General features: G+C 40.1%; 1 protein-coding gene across 10 annotated transcripts in view; it reads right to left on the bottom strand.

Moving 5' to 3' along the window:
• The window catches only part of APBB2 (amyloid beta precursor protein binding family B member 2), a 442316-nt gene that overhangs the window by 268027 nt on the left and 160709 nt on the right, over positions 1–13580 (bottom strand). For 7 of the 10 annotated variants that reach the window (XM_064285876.1, XM_064285875.1, XM_064285882.1 and 4 more), the window contains exon 4: positions 5838–5953. The exons of 2 other annotated variants lie outside the window; for them this stretch is intronic. The gene's annotated coding sequence lies outside the window, so the exon portion shown is untranslated. Of the gene's footprint in view, positions 1–5837; positions 5954–6161; positions 6531–13580 lie in introns of those variants that run through there. One more of the 10 variants, XM_064285880.1, reaches the window with a different exon arrangement.

Here is a 13580-nt window from a genome sequence, read left to right as displayed (position 1 = left end):
AATGAGTCTTCACCAGCATATTTTAACCATCATAAAAGTTCTTCTTCATACTAAGGTGAATCAGCCCCCTACCCTCAACTGCTTTTACCACCTTCCTGTAGAACATCACATAAATAAGTCTACCAAGTATCACAGTTATTTTTGAGTTGCTATGAAAGATGAACCTTTCAAAGTTTATCCAGTTTGAAGTAAAATACTTAGGAAAGTAGAGAACTCAGTGTGTGGCACAGAGTAGTACCTCAGACAAAACTAATGCCCTTCAGCAGTGAGAGTGAGGAAGTCAAGGAGGGAAGGTGTCTGCCTGTTACTACTTAAACTTTTGAGATTGCAATCCCTTAAGCGTACAAAGAGAGGAAATGTCCACTTTCTAAGTAAGAGGAATGGAAAGGCAGAAAAGCGTTCAGGGTGGGTGAGTGGCATACAGTGCCCCTCCCAACATGGGCTGCCCTGAAGCCCTGAATTTTTCCCACTTAGCCCTGGCCTGCACAGGCTCTTCCAAGCCTCTGGAAAACGCCTTTCGGGGGCTTCCTGGGAACAGTTATTCTCCAGCTCCATCGTTAAGCCCAAGGTGATTTCCCAAATATGTGAGCATCTACTATGGATAAAGTACTGTCCTTGCCAACAGAAGAGAGGAGGACAATGAAAAAGATCTCAGTGTCGAAGTTCGGAAACAGTATACACACGTGCCAAAATACAATGATTTAGGACACAAGCTTCCAGAGGGAGACTGTCGAAGAGTTGCAGAAATATATGCTCCCAACTGGGAAACTAGGGAAGGCTCCCTGGGGCAGGGGGCGACTGTGCTGCATACTGAAGCCAGAGTAGGATTTTAGTAGGTTTTCAAAAGATGGGCCCACATATCAGAGAGGGAACAGCATGGGACACAACACAGAGATTCAGAGCCACAGCGTATGTCCTATAGGAGCAGTCCACTTAGGCTGGCATTAGATATCCACTGAAGGGTAATAACACTAGCAACAACAATTATTAACCATGAGTAAGCCATAACCTGTTGCCTTCAAGTCGATTCTGACTAATGGTGACCCCATGTGTTATAGAGTAGAACTGCTCCATAGGGTTTTCTTGGCTATGATCTTTAAGGAAGGAAATCACCAGGACTTTCTTCCATGGTGCTGCTGGGTGAGTTCGAACTCTTAACCTTTAGGTTAGAAGTCAACTGCAAAACGTTCGCACCACCTGGGGACCTCCAGTCATCATGAGTAAAGGAGCTCCAGTGGTGAGGTGGTTAAGTGGTCGGCTGCTCGCTAAAAGGTTGGCGGTTCAAACCCATCAGCTGCTTTGTGGGAGAAAGATGTGGCAGTCTGCTTCTGTAAAGATTTACAGCCTTGAAAGCCTTATAGGGCAGCTCCACTCTGTCCTATAGAGTCATTATGATTTGCAATCGACTCAACGGTGATAGGTTTGGGGTTTTTTTGGTAAAGGATATCAAGGATAAGCAGTAGTGAAAACAAATGTGGAGGGCTGGAATGTCAAGGTTCTTTTGGCTAGGCCTTCTGGTAATGCATGACACATTCTCTGCAGGGAAATGGCATGACCAGAGCTGCGTTTCAGCTAGATCAATTTGGCCACATGCACGGGTCAAATTTACAGGGAGACACAGGTACACCAACGTTCACTGAGGCACTATTCACCATTCCCAGAAGGTGGAAAACCCAGATGTCCATCGGTAGATGAATGGATACACAAAACATGATATACACATGCAGTGGAATGTTATTAAGCCCTAAAGAGAGATGAAATTGTGATACATGTTACAACATGGATGAACCTTGGAAAACATTATGCTGAATGAAGTAAGTCAGACACAAAAGAACAAATGTTGTACGATTCCATTTATGTAAGGTATCTAAGTTAGGCAAATGCATAGAAACAAACCTTTATTGGTAGCTACTAGTGGGGAGGGGAAGAGGGAATAGGATTTATTGCTGAAGGGGTACTGAGTTTCTGTTTGGGGTCAAAGAGCTCTGGTGGCACAATGGCTAAACACTTGGCTACTAGCCGAAAGGTTAGCAGTTCAAACCCACCAAGCTGCTCTGTAGGATAAAGACCTGGTGATCTGCTTCCATAAAGATTTTAAAAAATTACAGCCAAGAAAACCCTATGGAGCAGTTCTACTCTGTCACATGAGGTCACTGTGTGTCAGAAGCAGCAGCAACAGTGCTTTTGGAAATGGTTAGTGGTGACGGTAGCATGGCATGGTGAATGTAATTAAGGTCACTGAGTTGTACATTTCAAAATGATTAAAATGGCAAAATTTTTTTTCTTACCTTTTTTTTATTGTACTTTAGATGAAGCTTTCTCATTAAACAGTTAGTACACATATTGTTTTATGACATTGGTTAACAACCCCACAACACGTCAACACTCTCCCTTCTCGACCTTGGGTTCCCTATTACCAGCTTTCCTGTTCCCTCCTGTGAAGTGGCAAGCTTTTTGTTGTACATATTTTACAATAAAAACTTTTTTTAATGAAAAGAAATTTTCACAGGGATAGAGACTGCAGACAAGAGGCCCATCAGGAGATTACAGGAACAGTCCAGGCCTGTGGCCCAGGGCCAGAGCAGTGGCTGCAGATGTGCAAAGGGAGGGGCAAGCGTAAACAAAAATCAACAAAGATGCAATTTTGTCAGCAATTCCCAGGAGAATTAAAAATTCCAGTCTTAACTCAAGCACAAATATCTGTATGAAAATTCAGGGGCAGTCAGCTCCAGCTATTTACTTTTTATTTTGGTGCTCAGCGGCTGCCACTCCACACTCCACCAAAGAACATCTTGTTCTAAAAGAAGATAGCCTGGAAAGGAAGTACGATGACCCCAAACCAGAAAGAAAGAAAATCTGCAGCTCCAATTTGCCCCATAAGCCTCACAAACCATTCAGAGAATAGCAGTATGTGCTGCCAACCATTGATTGATGGTTCTGATCATACTTAATGATAAAATTATAAACTCCAAAGGATTTTTCTTCCCCCCAGAAATAGCTTCCTTTCTCTAGGGAACAGTGTGGACTTATTCAGACCCAGGCCTGGCCCAGTGGCCCCACGTCATCCTAGATTTCTTGCCTTAGGTGACGGCAGAGAGAGCAGCTGAGGTTAATGTTTTCTCCAGCTAAGAGTGCCCACTAAAGAATGTTGGCTGGAGGTTTTAACAAGCAAACATGATTTAATAATCAGGAGCAGGGAGGTACAAGAAAGGTGGAAAAAGAATGGAAAACAGATCACACAAAACAGATGACAGTTTTAATGTGTTGGACTACAGGATGAACAATGCTGAGATAAATCAGAGATGAAAACCACAAGAGGGTGGGGACTACATTCTAGTTCTAGCGGAAAACATTTTGAGCAACATGTTATACAGATACTCTGCAGGCTAAGGAATCATCGCAGGGGCCCAGAGGCTGCCATTCACCACGTGCGATCACAGCCATCTCTATTCTAAGAATGGCTAGCACGTTGCTGGTACCGAATAATGGTAAGACAAGAAGACGATTTCCATCTCAAGAGCTCTAGGTAAGAGACAAGCCAAGTGAAAAACAAAAGATTTTCTTCAGCTACTTGGCAGCACAGAACTCTGCAGCTAGAAGCCCTCTGGTGAGCTCAGAAGAGGTACGTGGCTAATGGATGATGCATCACTTACCAAGATGGCAAAAATGAGCAGGGCCACATGTGTCAATTTTCCAGATAAATTTACATTTCCATTCCAAGAGGCCAAAGGTTAGAACTTTATAAGAAAATGTTCCTCAAAACATATGAGACTAGACTATATAAAATTACTATTTGGGGAGGTAAAAAATCAGTTAAATACGAACAATTTCAATAATAATACATGCCTTCCAACTTTCATCTATAGCACGAGTGGGCAAAAAAAAATTTTTTTTTAATGGGCCAGATAATATATATTTTAGGTTTTTAGAGCTAAGAGCCAAAACAGAGATTGTTGTTAGTTGCCATTGAGCTGAATGCGACTCACTGCAACCCCATGTGTGCCAAGTAGAACTGCTCCATATTGTTTTCAAGACAAGAAGCAGATGGCCAGTCTTGTCTCCCAACGTGCCTCTGGGTGGGTACAAACCGCCAACCTTTCAGCTAGTAGTCAAGCGCTTAACCACTCGTGCCCCCCAGGGACTCCATAGAAGAGATTATGTAGGTGCTTCTAAGGCAATTTAAAATGTAAACACTTAAAAATACAAAAACCATTCTTAGCTCCTACAAAACCAGGCACAGGCTGGATGTGGCCCAACGGCCATAGTTTACCGACCAAAACCCTGATGGCATAGTGGTTAAAAGCTACGTCTGCTAACCAAAAGGTCAGCAGTTCAAATCCACCAGGTACTCCTTGGAAATTCTATGGGACAGTTCTACTCTGAACAATAGGGTCGCTAGGAGTCAAAATCAACTCTATAGCAACTTTTTTTTTTTAATTGCACAGTATACGAATCTAACCCTTTTTTGATGATGATCATTATGAAAATTGCTAATAGTAATATAGTAATTCCCTTGGAGTCTGTGGATGATACAAACAGTTAACACACTCAGTTGCTAAATGAAAGGCTGGTGGTTCAAGTCAACCCAGAAGTTCCTTGGAAGAAAGGTCCAGAGATCTACTTCCAAAATATCTGCCATTGAAAACCCCGTGGAGCACGGTTCTACTCTGACCCACTTGGGGTCGCCATGAGTCAGAGTCTACTCTGTGGCAACTGATCACTGGTTAATGCCCTGGGAGGCCACTAAAAAAATGTATTAAAGCTGTTTACCCCAACACTATTGGCTTTAACGCTAAAAGCTGGCCTAATCCCCACTCCATCCCCACTGCTGTTAATATCCCACTACTTTTGACTATCTGACTTATTTCACAAGCAACTGCCTGGGTAAGAACTTAAGAGTGGTTCTACCTTGTGTATTAAAAGAAAAAGAACTGAGTACTGTAAGAAAATGGGACTTGAAGGTGGGGGGGCAGCATTAGAATATTAATAAATATAACTACAGAAAATACATAGGAGCAAAGATACTCCGGGGAATTATCCCAAACACAAAAAAGGTGATGACTCCTGACTTCCAACCAAGTTTTCAAGGGTCCAAAGGGAAGTAACAAAAACAAATATCTGAATAGTTGGCCCAACACTGAATAGCTAAAGGGAACAAAAAGTAAGTCTGAGATAAACTATTCTTTACATAAATTAAGAGAGATCATTAAATGGGTAGTATTTTTCTCCTGCATAAATCAGGATTAAAGACAAAAAAGGAAAAGATTGCAATTATAGCAGTTTTCACAAGACTTTTGGAAAAACTTAGATGTGAGACACTGAGGGTCTTCGCTGAGGGACTAAAGAGTTTCTGTTTTGGAGAATTTAAGAAATCAGAGCTAGGGACACTCTCTAATACATACTAAACAAAGACATACCCAGAGGACATCTCTTCTGGGTCCATGCATCTTCCAATTTGAATGAAATTAAAAGAATCAGTGGGAAATGTTTTTGATGCCATCACTATTGTTCAAGATATTATATACGATGAAGATAAACAAAAGCTTTAAAAAAAAATTCCAGTGTATGAATAAATGCATTTAAACAGAAAAGGGAGATTGTTAATACACACTTTTAATCTTACAGGGCCATGTGATTATTAAAATTCTAATCTAGATAACATTTCCTATGATTCCATATGAAAAACTTCCCCTAGAGCGATCTATTCTTTCGCATTTCTAAACACTCTCATTTAAACCTTACAAGCCTTTACCAGTTCAGTGCCCTGCAATATTCTACAATGAAAATTTAATGGTAAAAATAAATAAATAAAAGAGAGAGACCAATCTCATACGTACACGAGCTGCCTGGACGACAGTGACCCTCTGGGTACCGTCTGCCCATAGCGACCAGTCAGCACATTAGCAGGGGCTTCGGCAGTTTCCAAGTACTCAAGAAAGACAGAGGTGTGTAACTGGGGTGGGGGGAGACAAAAAAGGGAAGAAACAAAACAGAGATTTAGGATAATGACTGCCGTTATTTTTTTTGCTTTTTGTTTGTTTGTTCTGTTATCATTAAAACGCTAATGATGACCCCAAATTTCCAGATAACCACGTTTATGAATTATTCAGTCACATTTGAGATAAAGTCACTCTGTCACTGCAGGCAGGCACTGAGCTTACCTGTGATTAGCATGTGGACCCTTAAGAACTGAGACAGAGTGCAGGTCACTGCAAGTCTATCCATCAGGCCTGAACCTCACAGGCGCTCTTTGGAAGACTGGGCAATCCCAGCTTCACTAATGCTTTCTCATCTTGCTCTTCCTTAACATCTAGGAATAGCACTCTCATAGTTCTTTGTGGTGATATCTGAACTAATATCCTGTAAAAACTCCTAAAGCTAGAAAGGAAAAAAGAATTTTCTGTATTGGTTAGGTTAGACGTCAAAAAAAATTTTTTTTTTAATTTTCATTGAAGTATAACATATACAGAAAAGTACACATATTGCAAGTAGACAACTCAATAAATTTTTTCAAATTAAAAACACCAGATCAAAAACCAAAATATTACTTGTATCCCAAGAGTCCCCTTCATGCCTTTTCTTAAGGGTAACTTCTCTATGTAGATTACTTTTGCCCATTTTTTTAGATCTCAAATTGATTTACTATTTTTCATTTAAAAAATATGTTCAAAGAAGATATTTAGAGGGTAAATAAGCACACAATAGATGCTCAATAGCATACGTCCACATGGAATTGCAAATCAAAACAACGAGATACCCATACCCACCTATTAGAATGGCTAAAATCCAAAACACTGACACCCAATGCTGGCAAGGATGTGGAACAACTGAACCTCTCAGTCACTGCTGGTGGGAAGGAAAAATGGTCTGGCCATTTTGGAAGACAATCTGAATGCTTCTTACAAAGCTAAACGTAGGCTTCCATTCCATCCAGTAATCATGTTACTATCTATTTACTCAAGTGAATTGAAAATGATGTTCATGTAAAAATCTGTGCAAGAATGTTTAGAGCAGCTTTATTCATAATTGCTAAAAATCCAAAGTGGTTAATTACTCCCCTTGTCCAATAAGATGGATATGGTAAACAAACTGTGGTACATTCATACAATGGAGAATTATTCAGTGATTTAAAAAAAAGAAAAATGAGCTACTGAGTTACAGAAAAACATGGAGAAACTTTAAAAGTATATTGACAAGTGAAAAGAAACCAGTTAGAAAAAGCTACATACTGTTATGATTCCAACTATATGACACTCTGTCATAGAAAAACTAAATGACGTTTTACTGTCTATTGAGACAGTAAAAACATAAGTGGTTGGCAGAGGTTCAGAGGGAGGGAAGGAGGGAAGAATAGGGCAAGCACGGGGACTTTGAGGGAGGTGAAACTGTTATGTATGATGCTATAATGGTGGACACGACATTATGCATTTGTCAAAACCCACAGAACTGTACAATACAAAATGTGACCCTCAATATAAACTACAGACTTTAGTCAAAAACAATGTATCAATAATGGTTCATCAACTGTTACACATATAGCACACTAACACAAGATTAATAACAGATAAAACTGTACGTGAATGTGGGAGGTATATGTGGAAATTCTCTGTACTTACTACTCAATTTTTCTTTAAACCTAAAAAAAAAAAAGAAGTCTATTAATTTTGAAAAGTATATATATTGTTGTACACCTACTATGTGCCAGGCTATATCCTAGAGCTATAGTGATGAATAAGATGCCATCTCTGTCTTTACGGAGAGTAAAGTCTAGCGAAGCTAAGAGAGAGACACTCAAACTGACCCCCATGAGGCTGTGTGATATGTTCAATGATTGAGATTCGTGTCAAGCAGGACCCCCGACCCAGAAACAGAGGGGTCAGGGAAGGCTTCTGAGAAAGAGGGATGCCTAGAATGTACTAAGGGTTGGGTAGGACTTAGCCAAGCTGGGGATAGAAGACAGGACAATGAAAGAAAAGGCAGAGGTAAGAAATTGCATAGTGTAATTCAGTGTTGCCAGAGTCTCAAGGATGAGGTCAGCACTGTGAGCCTAGGGGAGAAGCCAGGAGCCAGCTGGCAGCCTTGACCGCATATCAAACAACTGACTTTATCATGGTTACAGGCAGCCACTGATAGGTTTAGATAGATACGTTACTCTCTAAATGGGCTAAAAGGAGGCAGAAAGGGAGACCAGGTAGGCCTGGTCTGTTTACAGTTATCCAGACAGTAAACGACAAGGGTGAAGATTAGTGCAACAGAAGTAGGCAGGAAAGGAGAAAGAAGAATTAATACTAGGGAAACATCCAGAAGCTAAAAGAAGAACAATGTGATGATTAACTGCATGTGAGTGAATGGCAGTGAGGTAGAGAACAGAGGAGAAAGAACAGGTTTAATAAGGAAGACAAGTAGTTTAATTGGGAACATTAGAAATCTAGATATAGAAAATTTGAGTGGAGATACCCAGATATTCTTGAGTGTGAAGCTTGGGGAAGAAGTCTGAGTTGGAAGTAAAGTCATACAAGTGACTATTACATAGAACAACAACATTAGAGTAGTGGAAACCATGTCAGTAAGTGTTATTATTGAAGGAACATGGACAAAGTAAGAAAATTACAAGATTAGTGCCAAAAGAAGAACCCCAGAGAACATGAAAAGAGCCATGATGGCACCACAGTTAAGCACTTGGCTGCTGACTTAAAGGTTGATGGTTTGAACACACAAACAGTTCCACAGGAAAAAGGCCCAGCTATCTGTCCCAGTAAAGACTACGGTCCAGAAAACCCTATAGGGCAGTTCCACTCTGTCACATGGGGTCACTATGAGTCGATATAGACTCAACAGCACTTAACAACAACAACCACAAAAGATGAACAATTTTAGAATCGGCAGAGAAAAAAGATCTTGTGAAGAAGGACAAAAAAGAATGGCAGAGAGGTACGACGGGCTACAAAGAGATCAATAAAGAAATGAAAAACATACCTTTGGATTTGACACTTAAGAAGTCACTGGCCACGCTGAGTGATGGCAGTTTCAGTAAAGTGGTAGAGGCAGAGATAGTAGAATGGACAGAGCACATACATGCCAGGGTCCTGGAGAAGAGGAAGGAGAATGGGTGGCCACTGGAGGTTAGAAGGGTTGAGTACTAAGGGAAGAACATGTATCTATAGGCTGAAGGAATCAGTAGAAGGAAAGGCTGAAGGCCCAGGTAGGAGAAGGCAAAGAAGGAATAAGTTCCCGAAGAGGTGAGAGGAGCACCAGAAGTACAGATGAAAGGGCTGCCCTTGAAGAGGAACGAGAAACCCATGACCCTCTGATATTACAGGAAAGAAAGTAAAGGTAAATCTGGCTCTTACAAGGAATTGTTTAGAAAGCACCAAGTTCCTGTTTATGGCGATGAAAGCTGGCAATCGATACTGGTGATATTGCACAACATGATTGGTAAAATTAGTGGCACAGAATTCTACACACGAAAAATGTTAAACTGGCAAATGCTGTGTTGTATTTATTTTGGCAATAATTTAAAAAAAAAAGTTTTCAGCTATTCCATAAAAAAAAAAAAATCTGGCTCTCATAAGTTCGTAGTTAGCAGTGTTGGGATACTGGAGGCAAAAAAACAGCTGACATCAATTTTCTCAATAAAATCGCTGGCAAGGCTCTTTGCTGAGATGAGGTGACAAGTAAATCTTCGAGGACACAGAGCTTCAAATTCTTGGGCTCTAGAATGCTACCCAAAAAAAGTGAGAGTAGTCTAACCCTGTTTTAAAGTAAATAAACATACATTCCAGTACATATAAGGATGGAAAAGGGCATTTGTGAGGAAATCCTACCCATAGCAGAAGTTAAGAGAATCAAAAAATACCATATTAGCAAAAGTTTCAAAAGACAGCTCTTCTTCCCATGAGTTTAGCTTTTAGGTACCAACCTTTCCAAACCACTATCCATGATCATACAAGGCTTCTTGAGAAGCTCCAATTCAAGGATCCTTCCTAGTGTGACTAATCTAATGAAAAGGAAAACATGGAAGTAAAGGCAAGAAGTGGGGGGAACGTGGAGCTGGCAATGGCACTTGCCCTTGACATTTCCTATCATAGTGCATCTAAAGACAGCAGCTATGCCATCTCACTTCAGTCACCTATCCATTCTTCTGCCTAGGGCTTGACAAATCCACAAGTGGGCTGGGGTGACCCAGTTCTTGGTAAGTGTACCCCCATATTGCCAAAGGAAGCAAGATTCATTAGAAAACCTAATGCAATGGAATACACTTTGAAGAGTAGCTTTTAGGTTCTCCAGGCACCCACTGGTAGCCCTGGTGGTGCAGTGGTTAAGAGCTATGGCTGCTAACCAAAAGGTCGGCAGTTCAAATCCACCAGGTGCTCCTTGGAAACCCTGTGGGGCAGTTCTACTCTGTCCTATAGGGTCACTATGAGTCAGAATTGACCCAACTGGCAATGGGTAAGGCAGCTGTTGGGATCTCTACAGCTGCCCCAGTTTGTTTACTTTGTTACCATGAATGAGAACCAAGCCATCTTGGGAACATGTAAGAATTTTAGAACTAAATTATCTTCATTGAAGTCAGCCAGGATAGATAGATTTGGTTCCAAAGCCAGCAGATGCGTTCTGACTTGGTCATTTATCTTTGTACCCCAGGGGCATAGGATATAGTAAGCAGTCAGTAAATGTGGAGTTAATGAATAAACCAATACCTAAGTGAAGAGTTCTCACAATTATGAGGTAAAGAGGCCAATTAAACGGTGGGAATAGAAATAGTCCTTCCTTTCTCATCCTAATTGACTCAAATCAAAGCTACAAATCACATTCAAATTCATTTACTTTTCTCTTCACAGAAGAAAATCTTTAGGGACTCTTACATAAATAAATATTGTATGTTCAGAAGGAGGGTTAAGAAACTATGAAATCTTACATAAATTAAAATAATGTCTCTTAAATGGGAAAATAGGGAAGTGTGAACATTTTGAGCATACAAAGAAATAGAAGTTACAGACTTATATTTGTCTGTTTATTATCCTGCTGTGCAAAGGACAGGACACCATTATTCTAACAGCATGGTCCCTCTCCTCCCAGATGCTTATTCACACAACAACTTGCTCAGTTTTAACCCTCTGGGGCCACAGGAACAAGATAATCAAGTCTTCATTCCTTGAAAATTCTGAGAATTTACCTCAGCTATATATTTTTTTTTTATAGGTCTATTTTTATGGCCTAATCAGAATCGACTCAATGGCAATGGGCATATATTTATATTACTCACTTTTTCATTTCTTTTAATACAGAAACTCTGAGATATCACTGATCACATTTAACATGGTTTATATACTACATACCAACACATTGTATGCTATAAATATTGCCTGAAGATTTATGATGAAATATTTTGAAAAATGAGGGGTGTTTTTTATTTTTGTATGAATATGTACTATGTGATTTTTTTTGAACTGTTAAAAAATAACTTGATCCTGAAAACATCAAAGCTTTTTCTGCCCATCTATCAGCAATATCTCCAGAAAGAAACAATTCTTTGCGATAGCTATTCCCTCTTGCCATTCTTGATTAAGAAAGCTAAGAGACCAAAATGAAAAAAAGCACTACTCACTTGAATGCAAGCCATCAAGGGGAGGAAGGGAATATATTTGCCAGTCTACAAAGTGTTTAGTGTGCAACTTTTTAATTACTATAATTATGGTGCTACCCATAATATATTCATTACCATAAATGCTCTACAAAAACAAACAAAAAAGCAGACCTGTTAACCATCGAGGCAATTCCAACTCATAGTGAACCTAAAAAGGACAGAGTAGAACTGCCCCATAGGGTTTCCAAGGAGTAGCTGCTGGATTCGAACTGCCAGCTTTTTGGTTAGCAGCCAATCTCTTAACCACTGTGCCACCAGGGCTCCCCATAAGGACATCAGTCCTCAATAAATGCATTAATGCCCCCTCTTCCACTAATTCTTATGACGCTGATATGGGGCAAGCATGCCAAGAATTCTCTCCAAAATAAACACTTCGTGTCAACATCCACTCATTCTACTACCTTCTTTTAACTATTTTAAGATATCATAATATCCCTGCTAAAGCATTTGTTGCTATTGGCCAAAAAGGTGAACTTGTAAATGGAAAAAAATCACTTTGATTTTTTACAAAAGCTGTTGTAAGCTACTAAAAAGGTTGTTTGTGCTCTTCGAAAATAATATATTCTATAGCTCATTATTGCTCTCTGCGACACTCTGCAGTTACAACTCAATATAATTTCCGCTTTTCAGAAACCTCAAGGAATAAGACAGAAACTGATCAAGATTTTCCTAACGCTTGAAGGGTTACCCATCCAAATAATAAAATGTATTTAAATTCAACCGCACTACATTAATTTTTTTTTTTTCTAAAAGGTAACACTGTCCTCAGAGAATCCAGAATATGAATAATCTTTGGTGACACAGGATCATCAAAACGACTATAAATTACTTTACTCTGTTGGAACACAAGAATACTACCTGCAAGGAAAAGAAGCTGGCCCAGCAGATAGTAGGCAGGACTTGGGTTTGTACCATCAAGAAAAGGCCTGGGTAGGATGTTCCTACGAAATCAATAGGGCACACTGAGAATCAAAAGGAAGAGATAGCTGAAGTTCACACACCAGGGAAAGCACAGATAGAAACACACTTTGGAGGGCCAAAGGTAAAATCCAAGTTACAAGTACAGGTGTAGAGCTAAGATAAATAACCAAGTAGAGCTGGATCTGGGTAAAAGAAATCTATGGGACAGGATGTGAGTTTACCTGAATGCATGTGCTGCTGGTAACTGGGCAAAACCTGCCTATAAAGGCCAGTGGCAAGACAGATGCTTCCAGAACCTTCTGAGGCACAAATGCTCTTTGCTCCTCTACTTGAAGGCTGCTGGCTGCTAGGCTTTAGGGGATATTTTGGCTGCCTTTTATAGTTTAGCTCTCTCCTGTCCCTTACCCTCAGGAGTCGTGTCTCATTGCTGTTAGGATACCAACCTTCCCCTTCTTCAAGTCAGTTATGATTTTGGAAACCAAATAAACTAAAGAAGTATGAGAAAATTAAACTTAAAATACCAAGCTCCTGATAAAGGTCTGAAGGGCTCTGTGCACACACAGTGCACAGGCTAACACTTTGGCTGTTGAGATGCCTTTTTTATTTCTTGGTTCTTAGAGAATTAAAATAGTATTCCTTAAGCAGACATCATTTGAAGTGATTTAACACAAATACAGGCAAGCCTAAAACATGCCCTGGGAGTGTTATTTGTAAGCGACCACTGTTATTTAACAAGGACCTCTTTTAGAGAAATCCAACAAGGAGACTCTCCAGAAACACAACTGAACCAACTGCTCTAACGTGAAGTAATTGTGGAAATGGGAAGACAAATTTAAAATCTGTAAAGGGGAGGGCTTTTCCACTGGCCAGGTAATTGGTTGTGGGGCAACTCAGTTAGTTTTTCAATGTCTCCTCTGAGGGGGTAGTGGTGGTTCAGTGGTAGAATTCTCTCCTTCCATGCAGAAGCCCTGGGTTCGATTCCTGGCAAATGCAACTCATACACAGCTACCGC

This window comes from Loxodonta africana, chromosome 5 (genome assembly GCF_030014295.1).
Source record: "Loxodonta africana isolate mLoxAfr1 chromosome 5, mLoxAfr1.hap2, whole genome shotgun sequence".
Taxonomy (NCBI): domain Eukaryota; kingdom Metazoa; phylum Chordata; class Mammalia; order Proboscidea; family Elephantidae; genus Loxodonta; species Loxodonta africana.
The sequence above is the reverse complement of the archived record's forward strand: the minus strand, read 5'-3'. Positions and strand labels throughout refer to the sequence as shown.